Genomic DNA, 15,840 nt, shown 5'->3' with positions numbered 1-15,840 from the left:
AGGCGGAGGAGCAATATCCACCGTCGTAGTACGGATGAAACCACGAAAGCTGGTTAGCTTTAGAAAAATCCTGAGTAGATCTAGCTTGCTTTGTAGTATACCTCAGTTCTGATATTAAATCACCAGTTTAAATCAATAGTGTACTTCACGGTACCCTTCACCTGTTCTGATATTAATCACCAGTTTAAATGAATAGTGTATTTCACGGTACTCTTCACCTGTTCTGATAATATCACCAGTTTAAATCAAGAGTGTACTTCACGGTACCCTTCATCTGTTCTGATATTATCACCAGTATTGAAGCGTGAAAAAGAATCACAAAGAGAGAATGAGTGTCCTTATTAATTTTATTTATCCATCTGACATCAGAGTATAAGTTGTATTTTATTTTAAGTTCCCAATCTGAATGTCTAAAAAATACATTATGGCAGACATTCACAACTCAGTAACAGATGATTACCCTTAACACTGTTCGACAATGTCATCTGTTTTGTAACCTGCGTTTCTGTGTCCTCCAACACACAGTAAAGGGTCCAAATAACACCCTATTCCCTATATAGTGCTCTACATTGACCAGAGCCCTATTAGAAGGGTGCCATTGAGACAGAGCCCTAGTCTTTCTACTGCACACACAGTGTTCTGGGGTTGGTAGATCAAACACACATTTAAAAAAGGCACTTATTATTAACCAAAGCATGGAAGCCTGTAACAATCAATCTGATTAACACCGTGTCCCGTTCCTTCACTTATAAGACTGAAGTCCCCTTGTGTATGTGTCAAATTAATATCAGAAATGTACTGAAATATGACTAAAAATGGCCTTGAACATGTCCCCTTTCTGTAGGTGTAAGACAAGGTTTTTTAGACTGTAGTAACTAATGAAAAGTCAGCCGGTACCACTGCAAAACTACTCCGTTCTAGACCAGTTGGGGCTACGGCTGAACATGCAACACAATGTTTTAGCGTGTCTGTGCGTGTGTGTGTGTGTGTGTGCGTGCGTGTTTATGTGTGTGTGATACAGATCAGTTTAAATGGTGGGGTGCAGTAGGTACGGGAGTCTTTCCGATCGACTGGGATACATCCTCTCCCCTCTGGTGGCATCATCGTTTACAGGAAAGAAGAGCGGGTTATTGTGGGGCACATCCAACATCCAGCCACCAGGAGCCCTCAGCCCACTTCCTTAGTAACCCCCAGCCCACTTCCTTAGTAACAGTAATCTAGCTCCTCATTGGCCAGAACCAGCGCTGTCCGGCAGGGAATGTAGACCTGGGAGAGAGAGAGAGAGAGGGAGAGAGAGCGACAGATTGTTGATCACTAATCCAAGATTCCACAGAGTGTGTGTGTGTGTCCCGTTCCTGGGGATCACCAGAGGCTAAAGGCCTAGCTACTCCAGCCATTAAACAACCAATTCACTCACTCACACGCGCGCACGCGCACGCGCACACACACACGCACACAATTCCATGCAGGGAAGGGGAATAGCCCACTGTCTGGGACTGAACACCCCCCTCTCCAACTGGGACTGAACACCTCCCTCTCCAACTGGGACTGAACACCTCCCTCTCCAACTGGGACTGAACACCTCCCTCTCCAACTGGGACTGAACACCTCCCTCTCCAACTGAACACCTCCCTCTCCAACTGAACACCTCCCTCTCCAACTGAACACCTCCCTCTCCAACTGGGACTGAACACCTCCCTCTACATTTACATTTACATTACATTTTAGTCATTTAGCAGACGCTCTTATCCAGAGCGACTTACAGGAGCAATTAGGGTTAAGTGCCTTGCTCAAGGGCACATTAACGTCATTTAGCAGACGCTCTTAGCCAGAGCGACTCACAAATTGGTGCGTTCACCCTATAGCCAGTGGGATAACCACTTTACAACTGGGACTGAACACCTCCCTCTACAACTGGGACTGAACACTTCCCTCTCCGACTGAACACCTCCCTCTCCAACTGGGACTGAACACCTCCCTCTCCAACTGGGACTGAACACCTCCCTCTACAACTGGGACTGAACACCTCCCTCTACAACTGGGACTGAACACCTCCCTCTCCAACTGAACACCTCCCTCTCCAACTGGGACTGAACACCTCCCTCTCCAACTGGGACTGAACACCTCCCTCTCCAACTGGGACTGAACACTTCCCTCTCCAACTGAACACCTCCCTCTCCAACTGGGACTGAACACCCCCCTCTACAACTGGGACTGAACACCTCCCTCTCCAACTGGGACTGAACACTTCCCTCTCCGACTGGGACTAGACCTCCTCATCCCCCTCTCCTCATCACCACCCTCCCCCTCCCTTCTTTCTCCTCATCCCCTGTTCTCTACTCTCTTATCCACATCCCTCACCCCTCACCTTTCACCCCTCTCCTTTCACCCCTCACCTTTCACCCCTCTCCTTTCACCCCTCTCTCTAGTCAAAGATAAAATCTGTCACTTTCTATCTTAATCAGAGTTTTATCTAACTTCTCTTTCTCTCTCATTCTACGTTTTTCTCAAATCTTCACATTCTCTTTAGTACATGTCCCTTTCAAACTCCTACATTTCTTCCATCTTTCGCTTTCTTTCCCTTCCTCCATCATGTTCCTGCCAAACATCTCATCTCTTCACTGGGAGCCTGTAAATGCATCAGCCTGTGTCTGTTCCTCAGGGTTTAGGGTTTAAGGTTTAGGGTTAAGCTAAACGCTCTAAAGGTTTCCCGGACACAGGTTAATAATCTCCATTCAAAATGCTTTTTAGTCCAGCACTATGTCTAACCTGTGTCTGGTAAAGCGTCTCTAAGGGGTTAGGATTAGCTAAAACCACCCCTAAGGGTTTAGAGACTACTGTCCTCTAACCCAACATGATTCAACCTCTACAGAACTACACAGAGATACTTTTCACAACCTAAATGAAAGTTGATCCTTTACGCCTGCCAGGGAAGGAGGGAAGGAGGGAGGGAGGGAAGGAGGGAGGGAGGGAGGGAAGGAGGGAGAGATTAAAATGATAAAGGAGAGGAGAGCGCTAACCCCTAACCCCCAACCCCCAACCCCTAACCCCAACCCTAACCCCTAACCTCATCATGATTTAGTAAGACTGCTGGAATGATGCCGTTGGCAAGGCACACCTGTGTCTCTCTGTCTGCCTGCCTGCCACACACACACGAGCCATCAAACAGGCAAAGCGTCAATAGAGGACTAACTCTAGAGGAGGGTACAGTGGAGTACAGTGCAGTGGAGTGAGTACGGTGGAGTGAGTACAGTGCAGTGAGTACAGTGGAGTGAGTACAGTGGAGTGAGTACAGTGGAGTGGGTACAGTGGAGTGAGTACAGTGCAGTGAGTACAGTGGAGTGAGTACAGTGGAGTGAGTACAGTGCAGTGAGTACAGTGGAGTGAGTGCAGTGGAGTGAGTGCAGTGCAGTGAGTACAGTGGAGTGAGTACAGTGGAGTGAGTACAGTGCAGTGAGTACAGTGGAGTGAGTACAGTGGAGTGAGTACAGTGGAGTGAGTACAGTGGAGTGAGTGCAGTGGAGTGAGTGCAGTGGAGTGAGTACAGTGCAGTGAGTACAGTGGAGTGAGTACAGTGGAGTGAGTACAGTGCAGTGGAGTGAGTACAGTGGAGTGAGTGCAGTGGAGTGAGTACAGTGGAGTGAGTACAGTGGAGTGAGTGCAGTGGAGTGAGTGCAGTGGAGTGAGTACAGTGGAGTGAGTACAGTGGAGTGAGTGCAGTGGAGTGAGTGCAGTGGAGTGAGTACAGTGCAGTGAGTACAGTGCAGTGAGTACAGTGGAGTGAGTACAGTGGAGTGAGTACAGTGGAGTGAGTACAGTGGAGTGAGTACGGTGGAGTGAGTACAGTGGAGTGAGTACGGTGGAGTGAGTACAGTGGAGTGAGTATGGTGGAGTGAGTACAGTGGAGTGAGTACAGTGGAGTGAGTACAGTGGAGTGAGTGGAGTGAGTACAGTGGAGTGAGTACGGTGGAGTGAGTACGGTGGAGTGAGTACAGTGGAGTGAGTACGGTGGAGTGAGTACAGTGCAGTGAGTACAGTGCAGTGAGTACAGTGCAGTGAGTACAGTGGAGTGAGTACAGTGGAGTGAGTACAGTGGAGTGAGTACAGTGGAGTGAGTACGGTGGAGTGAGTACAGTGCAGTACAGTGCAGTGGATAGCAGCTGTTTTACGGCTCCTGACAATTCTTTTTTATTTTTTCGCTGATCTTAACTATTTTTGTACATAATGTTTCCGCCATCGTTTCCTAAAACTGCATCTGGACATGAGAACAGCGATCACCAACCTCCATTTGGATGTTTCTACTTCAACGAGTCGGCAGCTCTACACGTTCCGCTTACTCCGGACCACGCCCTAATCACCAGGACTGAAAGAGGAAGCAAAAGAGGCGAGCCGGCACCTTGGCAACGCCGCCTCCCACCCTCCGGCACCTTGGCAACGCCGCCTCCCACCCTCCGGCACCTTGGCAACGCCGCCTCCACCCTCCGGCACCGTGGCAACGCCGCCTCCACCCTCCGGCATGTATACAGTCAAAAGAGAACAAACTGGACGAGCTCCGTTCCAGACTATCCTATCAACGGGACCTGAAGAACTGTAATATACTATGTTTCTCAGAGTCATGGCTGAACAAGGACATTAATAAAATACATCTCGCTGGCTTTTCCATCGTCAAGACCGGACAGCAGCCTCGGGTAAGACTAAAGGGGAAGGGGCGTCGGGTAAGACTAAAGGGGAAGGGGCGTCGGGTAAGACTAAAGGGGAAGGGGCGTCGGGTAAGACTAACGGGGAAGGGGCGTCGGGTAAGACTAAAGGGGAAGGGGCGTCGGGTAAGACTAAAGGGGAAGGGGCGTCGGGTAAGACTAACGGGGAAGGGGCGTCGGGTAAGACTAAAGGGGAGGGGGCGTCGGGTAAGACTAAAGGGGAAGGGGCGTCGGGTAAGACTAACGGGGAAGGGGCGTCGGGTAAGACTAACGGGGAAGGGGCGTCGGGTAAGACTAAAGGGGAAGGGGCGTCGGGTAAGACTAACGGGGAAGGGGCGTCGGGTAAGACTAACGGGGAAGGGGCATCGGGTAAGACTAACGGGGAAGGGGCGTCGGGTAAGACTAAAGGGGAAGGGGCGTCGGGTAAGACTAACGGGGAAGGGGCGTCGGGTAAGACTAAAGGGGAAGGGGCGTCGGGTAAGACTAAAGGGGAAGGGGCGTCGGGTAAGACTAACGGGACAGCAGCCTCGGGTAAGACTAACGGGGAAGGGGCGTCGGGTAAGACTAAAGGGGAAGGGGCGTCGGGTAAGACTAAAGGGGAAGGGGCGTCGGGTAAGACTAACGGGACAGCAGCCTCGGGTAAGACTAACGGGGAAGGGGCGTCGGGTAAGACTAAAGGGGAAGGGGCGTCGGGTAAGACTAAAGGGGAAGGGGCGTCGGGTAAGACTAACGGGACAGCAGCCTCGGGTAAGACTAATGGGGAAGGGGCGTCGGGTAAGACTAAAGGGGAAGGGGCGTCGGGTAAGACTAACGGGGAAGGGGCGTCGGGTAAGACTAACGGGGAAGGGGCGTCGGGTAAGACTAAAGGGGAAGGGGCGTCGGGTAAGACTAACGGGGAAGGGGCGTCGGGTAAGACTAACGGGACAGCAGCCTCGGGTAAGACTAACGGGGAAGGGGCGTCGGGTAAGACTAAAGGGGAAGGGGCGTCGGGTAAGACTAAAGGGGAAGGGGCGTCGGGTAAGACTAAAGGGGAAGGGGCGTCGGGTAAGACTAAAGGGGAAGGGGCCTCGGGTAAGACTAAAGGGGAAGGGGCGTCGGGTAAGACTAACGGGGAAGGGGCGTCGGGTAAGACTAAAGGGGAAGGGGCGTCGGGTAAGACTAACGGGGAAGGGGCGTCGGGTAAGACTAACGGGACAGCAGCCTCGGGTAAGACTAACGGGGAAGGGGCGTCGGGTAAGACTAAAGGGGAAGGGGCGTCGGGTAAGACTAAAGGGGAAGGGGCGTCGGGTAAGACTAAAGGGGAAGGGGCGTCGGGTAAGACTAAAGGGGAAGGGGCCTCGGGTAAGACTAAAGGGGAAGGGGCGTCGGGTAAGACTAAAGGGGAAGGGGCGTCGGGTAAGACTAAAGGGGAAGGGGCGTCGGGTAAGACTAAAGGGGAAGGGGCGTCGGGTAAGACTAACGGGACAGCAGCCTCGGGTAAGACTAACGGGGAAGGGGCGTCGGGTAAGACTAAAGGGGAAGGGGCGTCGGGTAAGACTAAAGGGGAAGGGGCGTCGGGTAAGACTAACGGGACAGCAGCCTCGGGTAAGACTAACGGGGAAGGGGCGTCGGGTAAGACTAAAGGGGAAGGGGCGTCGGGTAAGACTAAAGGGGAAGGGGCGTCGGGTAAGACTAACGGGACAGCAGCCTCGGGTAAGACTAACGGGGAAGGGGCGTCGGGTAAGACTAAAGGGGAAGGGGCGTCGGGTAAGACTAAAGGGGAAGGGGCGTCGGGTAAGACTAACGGGACAGCAGCCTCGGGTAAGACTAACGGGGAAGGGGCGTCGGGTAAGACTAAAGGGGAAGGGGCGTCGGGTAAGACTAACGGGGAAGGGGCGTCGGGTAAGACTAACGGGGAAGGGGCGTCGGGTAAGACTAAAGGGGAAGGGGCGTCGGGTAAGACTAACGGGGAAGGGGCGTCGGGTAAGACTAACGGGACAGCAGCCTCGGGTAAGACTAACGGGGAAGGGGCGTCGGGTAAGACTAAAGGGGAAGGGGCGTCGGGTAAGACTAAAGGGGAAGGGGCGTCGGGTAAGACTAACGGGACAGCAGCCTCGGGTAAGACTAACGGGGAAGGGGCGTCGGGTAAGACTAAAGGGGAAGGGGCGTCGGGTAAGACTAAAGGGGAAGGGGCGTCGGGTAAGACTAACGGGACAGCAGCCTCGGGTAAGACTAACGGGGAAGGGGCGTCGGGTAAGACTAAAGGGGAAGGGGCGTCGGGTAAGACTAAAGGGGAAGGGGCGTCGGGTAAGACTAACGGGACAGCAGCCTCGGGTAAGACTAACGGGGAAGGGGCGTCGGGTAAGACTAAAGGGGAAGGGGCGTCGGGTAAGACTAACGGGACAGCGGCCTCGGGTAAGACTAAAGGGGAAGGGGCGTCGGGTAAGACTAAAGGGGAAGGGGCGTCGGGTAAGACTAAAGGGGAAGGGGCGTCGGGTAAGACTAAAGGGGAAGGGGCGTCGGGTAAGACTAAAGGGGAAGGGGCGTCGGGTAAGACTAAAGGGGAAGGGGCGTCGGGTAAGACTAAAGGGGAAGGGGCGTCGGGTAAGACTAAAGGGGAAGGGGCGTCGGGTAAGACTAAAGGGGAAGGGGGGTCGGGTAAGACTAAAGGGGAAGGGGCGTCGGGTAAGACTAAAGGGGAAGGGGCGTCGGGTAAGACTAAAGGGGAAGGGGCGTCGGGTAAGACTAAAGGGGAAGGGGCGTCGGGTAAGACTAAAGGGGAAGGGGCGTCGGGTAAGACTAAAGGGGAAGGGGCGTCGGGTAAGACTAAAGGGGAAGGGGCGTCGGGTAAGACTAACGGGGAAGGGGCGTCGGGTAAGACTAAAGGGGAAGGGGCGTCGGGTAAGACTAAAGGGGAAGGGGCGTCGGGTAAGACTAAAGGGGAAGGGGCGTCGGGTAAGACTAAAGGGGAAGGGGCGTCGGGTAAGACTAACGGGGAAGGGGCGTCGGGTAAGACTAAAGGGGAAGGGGCGTCGGGTAAGACTAACGGACAGCAGCCTCGGGTAAGACTAAAGGGGAAGGGGCGTCGGGTAAGACTAAAGGGGAAGGGGCGTCGGGTAAGACTAACGGGGAAGGGGCGTCGGGTAAGACTAACGGGGAAGGGGCGTCGGGTAAGACTAAAGGGGAAGGGGCGTCGGGTAAGACTAAAGGGGAAGGGGCGTCGGGTAAGACTAACGGGGAAGGGGCATCGGGTAAGACTAACGGGACAGCAGCCTCGGGTAAGACTAAAGGGGAAGGGGCGTCGGGTAAGACTAACGGGACAGCAGCCTCGGGTAAGACTAAAGGGGAAGGGGCGTCGGGTAAGACTAACCGGACAGCAGCCTCGGGTAAGACTAAAGGGGAAGGGGCGTCGGGTAAGACTAACGGACAGCAGCCTCGGGTAAGACTAAAGGGGAAGGGGCGTCGGGTAAGACTAACGGACAGCAGCCTCGGGTAAGACTAAAGGGGAAGGGGCGTCGGGTAAGACTAACGGACAGCAGCCTCGGGTAAGACTAAAGGGGAAGGGGCGTCGGGTAAGACTAACGGACAGCAGCCTCGGGTAAGACTAACGGGGAAGGGGCGTCGGGTAAGACTAACGGGGAAGGGGCGTCGGGTAAGACTAAAGGGGAAGGGGCGTCGGGTAAGACTAAAGGGGAAGGGGCGTCGGGTAAGACTAACGGGGAAGGGGCGTCGGGTAAGACTAACGGGGAAGGGGCGTCGGGTAAGACTAACGGGGAAGGGGCGTCGGGTAAGACTAACGGGGAAGGGGCGTCGGGTAAGACTAAAGGGGAAGGGGCGTCGGGTAAGACTAAAGGGGAAGGGGCGTCGGGTAAGACTAAAGGGGAAGGGGCGTCGGGTAAGACTAACGGGGAAGGGGCGTCGGGTAAGACTAACGGGGAAGGGGCGTCGGGTAAGACTAAAGGGGAAGGGGCGTCGGGTAAGACTAAAGGGGAAGGGGCGTCGGGTAAGACTAACGGGGAAGGGGCGTCGGGTAAGACTAACGGGACAGCAGCCTCGGGTAAGACTAAAGGGGAAGGGGCGTCGGGTAAGACTAACGGGACAGCAGCCTCGGGTAAGACTAAAGGGGAAGGGGCGTCGGGTAAGACTAACCGGACAGCAGCCTCGGGTAAGACTAAAGGGGAAGGGGCGTCGGGTAAGACTAACGGACAGCAGCCTCGGGTAAGACTAAAGGGGAAGGGGCGTCGGGTAAGACTAATGGACAGCAGCCTCGGGTAAGACTAAAGGGGAAGGGGCGTCGGGTAAGACTAACGGACAGCAGCCTCGGGTAAGACTAAAGGGGAAGGGGCGTCGGGTAAGACTAACGGACAGCAGCCTCGGGTAAGACTAACGGGGAAGGGGCGTCGGGTAAGACTAACGGGGAAGGGGCGTCGGGTAAGACTAAAGGGGAAGGGGCGTCGGGTAAGACTAAAGGGGAAGGGGCGTCGGGTAAGACTAAAGGGGAAGGGGCGTCGGGTAAGACTAAAGGGGAAGGGGCGTCGGGTAAGACTAACGGACAGCAGCCTCGGGTAAGACTAAAGGGGAAGGGGCGTCGGGTAAGACTAACGGACAGCAGCCTCGGGTAAGACTAAAGGGGAAGGGGCGTCGGGTAAGACTAACGGACAGCAGCCTCGGGTAAGACTAACGGGGAAGGGGCGTCGGGTAAGACTAAAGGGGAAGGGGCGTCGGGTAAGACTAACGGACAGCAGCCTCGGGTAAGACTAAAGGGGAAGGGGCGTCGGGTAAGACTAACGGACAGCAGCCTCGGGTAAGACTAACGGGGAAGGGGCGTCGGGTAAGACTAACGGACAGCAGCCTCGGGTAAGACTAACGGGGAAGGGGCGTCGGGTAAGACTAAAGGGGAAGGGGCGTCGGGTAAGACTAAAGGGGAAGGGGCGTCGGGTAAGACTAACGGGACAGCAGCCTCGGGTAAGACTAACGGGGAAGGGGCGTCGGGTAAGACTAAAGGGGAAGGGGCGTCGGGTAAGACTAAAGGGGAAGGGGCGTCGGGTAAGACTAACGGGACAGCAGCCTCGGGTAAGACTAACGGGGAAGGGGCGTCGGGTAAGACTAAAGGGGAAGGGGCGTCGGGTAAGACTAAAGGGGAAGGGGCGTCGGGTAAGACTAACGGGACAGCAGCCTCGGGTAAGACTAACGGGGAAGGGGCGTCGGGTAAGACTAAAGGGGAAGGGGCGTCGGGTAAGACTAAAGGGGAAGGGGCGTCGGGTAAGACTAACGGGACAGCAGCCTCGGGTAAGACTAACGGGGAAGGGGCGTCGGGTAAGACTAAAGGGGAAGGGGCGTCGGGTAAGACTAACGGGACAGCGGCCTCGGGTAAGACTAAAGGGGAAGGGGCGTCGGGTAAGACTAAAGGGGAAGGGGCGTCGGGTAAGACTAAAGGGGAAGGGGCGTCGGGTAAGACTAAAGGGGAAGGGGCGTCGGGTAAGACTAAAGGGGAAGGGGCGTCGGGTAAGACTAAAGGGGAAGGGGCGTCGGGTAAGACTAAAGGGGAAGGGGCGTCGGGTAAGACTAAAGGGGAAGGGGCGTCGGGTAAGACTAAAGGGGAAGGGGCGTCGGGTAAGACTAAAGGGGAAGGGGCGTCGGGTAAGACTAAAGGGGAAGGGGCGTCGGGTAAGACTAAAGGGGAAGGGGCGTCGGGTAAGACTAACGGGGAAGGGGCGTCGGGTAAGACTAAAGGGGAAGGGGCGTCGGGTAAGACTAAAGGGGAAGGGGCGTCGGGTAAGACTAAAGGGGAAGGGGCGTCGGGTAAGACTAACGGGGAAGGGGCGTCGGGTAAGACTAAAGGGGAAGGGGCGTCGGGTAAGACTAAAGGGGAAGGGGCGTCGGGTAAGACTAAAGGGGAAGGGGCGTCGGGTAAGACTAAAGGGGAAGGGGCGTCGGGTAAGACTAACGGGGAAGGGGCGTCGGGTAAGACTAACGGGGAAGGGGCGTCGGGTAAGACTAAAGGGGAAGGGGCGTCGGGTAAGACTAAAGGGGAAGGGGCGTCGGGTAAGACTAACGGGGAAGGGGCGTCGGGTAAGACTAACGGGACAGCAGCCTCGGGTAAGACTAAAGGGGAAGGGGCGTCGGGTAAGACTAACGGGACAGCAGCCTCGGGTAAGACTAAAGGGGAAGGGGCGTCGGGTAAGACTAACCGGACAGCAGCCTCGGGTAAGACTAAAGGGGAAGGGGCGTCGGGTAAGACTAACGGACAGCAGCCTCGGGTAAGACTAAAGGGGAAGGGGCGTCGGGTAAGACTAACGGACAGCAGCCTCGGGTAAGACTAAAGGGGAAGGGGCGTCGGGTAAGACTAACGGACAGCAGCCTCGGGTAAGACTAAAGGGGAAGGGGCGTCGGGTAAGACTAACGGACAGCAGCCTCGGGTAAGACTAACGGGGAAGGGGCGTCGGGTAAGACTAACGGGGAAGGGGCGTCGGGTAAGACTAACGGGGAAGGGGCGTCGGGTAAGACTAAAGGGGAAGGGGCGTCGGGTAAGACTAAAGGGGAAGGGGCGTCAGGTAAGACTAACGGGGAAGGGGCGTCGGGTAAGACTAACGGGGAAGGGGCGTCGGGTAAGACTAACGGGGAAGGGGCGTCGGGTAAGACTAAAGGGGAAGGGGCGTCGGGTAAGACTAAAGGGGAAGGGGCGTCGGGTAAGACTAAAGGGGAAGGGGCGTCGGGTAAGACTAACGGGGAAGGGGCGTCGGGTAAGACTAACGGGGAAGGGGCGTCGGGTAAGACTAACGGGGAAGGGGCGTCGGGTAAGACTAAAGGGGAAGGGGCGTCGGGTAAGACTAAAGGGGAAGGGGCGTCGGGTAAGACTAAAGGGGAAGGGGCGTCGGGTAAGACTAACGGGGAAGGGGCGTCGGGTAAGACTAACGGGGAAGGGGCGTCGGGTAAGACTAACGGGGAAGGGGCGTCGGGTAAGACTAACGGGGAAGGGGCGTCGGGTAAGACTAAAGGGGAAGGGGCGTCGGGTAAGACTAAAGGGGAAGGGGCGTCGGGTAAGACTAAAGGGGAAGGGGCGTCGGGTAAGACTAACGGGGAAGGGGCGTCGGGTAAGACTAAAGGGGAAGGGGCGTCGGGTAAGACTAAAGGGGAAGGGGCGTCGGGTAAGACTAACGGGGAAGGGGCGTCGGGTAAGACTAACGGGACAGCAGCCTCGGGTAAGACTAAAGGGGAAGGGGCGTCGGGTAAGACTAACGGGACAGCAGCCTCGGGTAAGACTAAAGGGGAAGGGGCGTCGGGTAAGACTAACCGGACAGCAGCCTCGGGTAAGACTAAAGGGGAAGGGGCGTCGGGTAAGACTAACGGACAGCAGCCTCGGGTAAGACTAAAGGGGAAGGGGCGTCGGGTAAGACTAACGGACAGCAGCCTCGGGTAAGACTAAAGGGGAAGGGGCGTCGGGTAAGACTAACGGACAGCAGCCTCGGGTAAGACTAAAGGGGAAGGGGCGTCGGGTAAGACTAACGGACAGCAGCCTCGGGTAAGACTAACGGGGAAGGGGCGTCGGGTAAGACTAACGGGGAAGGGGCGTCGGGTAAGACTAAAGGGGAAGGGGCGTCGGGTAAGACTAAAGGGGAAGGGGCGTCGGGTAAGACTAAAGGGGAAGGGGCGTCGGGTAAGACTAAAGGGGAAGGGGCGTCGGGTAAGACTAACGGACAGCAGCCTCGGGTAAGACTAAAGGGGAAGGGGCGTCGGGTAAGACTAACGGACAGCAGCCTCGGGTAAGACTAAAGGGGAAGGGGCGTCGGGTAAGACTAACGGACAGCAGCCTCGGGTAAGACTAACGGGGAAGGGGCGTCGGGTAAGACTAAAGGGGAAGGGGCGTCGGGTAAGACTAACGGACAGCAGCCTCGGGTAAGACTAAAGGGGAAGGGGCGTCGGGTAAGACTAACGGACAGCAGCCTCGGGTAAGACTAACGGGGAAGGGGCGTCGGGTAAGACTAACGGACAGCAGCCTCGGGTAAGACTAAAGGGGAAGGGGCGTCGGGTAAGACTAACCGGACAGCAGCCTCGGGTAAGACTAAAGGGGAAGGGGCGTCGGGTAAGACTAACCGGACAGCAGCCTCGGGTAAGACTAAAGGGGAAGGGGCGTCGGGTAAGACTAACCGGACAGCAGCCTCGGGTAAGACTAAAGGGGAAGGGGCGTCGGGTAAGACTAACGGGACAGCAGCCTCGGGTAAGACTAAAGGGGAAGGGGCGTCGGGTAAGACTAAAGGGGAAGGGGCGTCGGGTAAGACTAAAGGGGAAGCAGCCTCGGGTAAGACTAAAGGGGAAGGGGCGTCGGGTAAGACTAAAGGGGAAGGGGCCTCGGGTAAGACTAAAGGGGAAGGGGCGTCGGGTAAGACTAAAGGGGAAGGGGCGTCGGGTAAGACTAAAGGGGAAGGGGCGTCGGGTAAGACTAAAGGGGAAGGGGCGTCGGGTAAGACTAAAGGGGAAGGGGCGTCGGGTAAGACTAAAGGGGAAGGGGCGTCGGGTAAGACTAAAGGGGAAGGGGCGTCGGGTAAGACTAAAGGGGAAGGGGCGTCGGGTAAGACTAACCGGACAGCAGCCTCGGGTAAGACTAAAGGGGAAGGGGCGTCGGGTAAGACTAAAGGGGAAGGGGCGTCGGGTAAGACTAAAGGGGAAGGGGCGTCGGGTAAGACTAAAGGGGAAGGGGCCTCGGGTAAGACTAAAGGGGAAGGGGCGTCGGGTAAGACTAAAGGGGAAGGGGCGTCGGGTAAGACTAAAGGGGAAGGGGCGTCGGGTAAGACTAAAGGGGAAGGGGCGTCGGGTAAGACTAAAGGGGAAGGGGCCTCGGGTAAGACTAAAGGGGAAGGGGCGTCGGGTAAGACTAAAGGGGAAGGGGCGTCGGGTAAGACTAAAGGGGAAGGGGCGTCGGGTAAGACTAAAGGGGAAGGGGCGTCGGGTAAGACTAAAGGGGAAGGGGCGTCGGGTAAGACTAAAGGGGAAGGGGCGTCGGGTAAGACTAAAGGGGAAGGGGCGTCGGGTAAGACTAAAGGGGAAGGGGCGTCGGGTAAGACTAAAGGGGAAGGGGCGTCGGGTAAGACTAACCGGACAGCAGCCTCGGGTAAGACTAAAGGGGAAGGGGCGTCGGGTAAGACTAAAGGGGAAGGGGCGTCGGGTAAGACTAAAGGGGAAGGGGCGTCGGGTAAGACTAAAGGGGAAGGGGCCTCGGGTAAGACTAAAGGGGAAGGGGCGTCGGGTAAGACTAAAGGGGAAGGGGCGTCGGGTAAGACTAACCGGACAGCAGCCTCGGGTAAGACTAAAGGGGAAGGGGCGTCGGGTAAGACTAAAGGGGAAGGGGCGTCGGGTAAGACTAAAGGGGAAGGGGCGTCGGGTAAGACTAAAGGGGAAGGGGCCTCGGGTAAGACTAAAGGGGAAGGGGCCTCGGGTAAGACTAACCGGACAGCAGCCTCGGGTAAGACTAAAGGGGAAGGGGCGTCGGGTAAGACTAAAGGGGAAGGGGCGTCGGGTAAGACTAAAGGGGAAGGGGCGTCGGGTAAGACTAAAGGGGAAGGGGCCTCGGGTAAGACTAAAGGGGAAGGGGCCTCGGGTAAGACTAAAGGGGAAGGGGCCTCGGGTAAGACTAAAGGGGAAGGGGCGTCTCTCTTTGTTAACAACAGCTGGTCTCTAATGTTAAGGAAGTCTCAAGAGTTCGAATAGCTCACGATAAAGCTGCAGACCATACTATTTACCAAGATAGTTTTTTAAATCTATATTTTTTGTAGCTGTCTATTTACCACGACAAACCGATGCTGGCACTAAGACCTCACTCAACGAGCTGTTTAAGGGCCATAAGCAAACAAGAAAATTAACATCCAGAGGCGGCGCTCCTAGTGGCCGGTGATTTGAATGTAGGGAAACTGAAATCTGTTTTTACCTCATTTTTACCAGCATGTCTCCTGTGCAACTAGAGGAGACAAAACTCTAGATCACCTTTACTCCACACACAGAAACACATACAAAGCTCTCCCTCATCCTCCCTTTGGCAAATCAGACCAGAACTCTGTCCTCCTGCTTCCTGCTTTCAAGCAAAACCTCAAACAGGAAGTACCAGTGACGCGCTCAATACGGAAGTGGTCCGATGAAGCGAATGCTAAGCTACAGGACTGTTTCGCTAGCACAGACTGGAATATGTTCCGGGATTCATCCAATGGCATTGAGGAGTTTACCACATTAGTCACCGGCTTCATTAATAAGTGCATCGATGATGTCGTCTCCACAGTGACCGTACGTACATATCCTAACCAGAAGCCATGGACTACAGGAAACATCCCCACTGAGCTAAAGCTGCTGCTTTTAAGGAGCGGGACACTAATCGACACTTATAAGAAAATCCCGCTGCAACCACCGACGAGGTATCAAACAGGCAAAGAGTCAATACAGAACTAAGATCGTCTGATGTGGCAGGGCTTGCAAACTATCATGGATTACAAAGGGAAAACCAGTCGCGAGCTACCCAGTGACACAAGCCTACCAGACGAGCTAAATGCCTTTTATGTTTGCTTCGACATGAGCGCACCATCTGTTCCGGATGACTGTGATGACACTCTGTGAGTAAGACCTTGAAATAGGTTAGCATTCACAAGGCCGCAGGGCCAGATGGATTACCAGGACACATACTGAAAGCATGCGCTAACCAGTTGGCAAGTGTCTTCACTGACATTTTCAACCTGTCCCTGTCTGTAATACCTACATGTTTCAAGCAGACCACCATAGTCCCTGTGCCCAAGAACGCCAAGGTAACCTGTCTAAATGATTATCGCCCCGTAGCACTCACATCTGTAGCCATGAAATGCTTTGAAAAGCTGGTCATGGGCTCACATCAACACCATCATCCCCCCCCCTGGACCCACTCCAATTCGCATACCGCCCCAACAGATCCACAGATGACGCAGTATCTATTGCACTCCACACTGCCCTTTCCCACCTGGACAAGAGGAACATCTATGTAAGAATGCTGTTAATTGACTACAGCTCAGCGTTCAACACCATAGTGCCCTCAAAGCTCATCACTAAGCTAAGGACGCTGGGACTAAACACCTCCCTCTGCAACTGGATCCTGGACTTCCTGACGTGCAGCCCCCCAGGTGGTGAGGGTAGGTAACAACACATCCGCCAC

The 15,840-nt window shown here is 55.4% G+C and overlaps 1 long non-coding RNA gene across 1 annotated transcript in view; it reads right to left on the bottom strand.

The window, feature by feature from the left end:
- Window positions 1-329: 329 nt before the first annotated feature.
- The window catches only part of LOC311100265, a 35,507-nt gene continuing 19,996 nt past the window's right edge, over window positions 330-15,840 (bottom strand). The window contains exon 2 of the long non-coding RNA XR_014609819.1: window positions 330-1,266. This is a non-coding gene — a long non-coding RNA (uncharacterized lncRNA). The remainder of the gene's footprint in view (window positions 1,267-15,840) is intronic.

Source organism: Coregonus lavaretus (assembly GCF_964263955.1).
Source record: "Coregonus lavaretus genome assembly, chromosome: 24".
Lineage (NCBI taxonomy): Eukaryota > Metazoa > Chordata > Actinopteri > Salmoniformes > Salmonidae > Coregonus > Coregonus lavaretus.
Note: the sequence above shows the minus strand (reverse complement) of the source record. Positions and strands in the feature narration are given on the sequence as shown.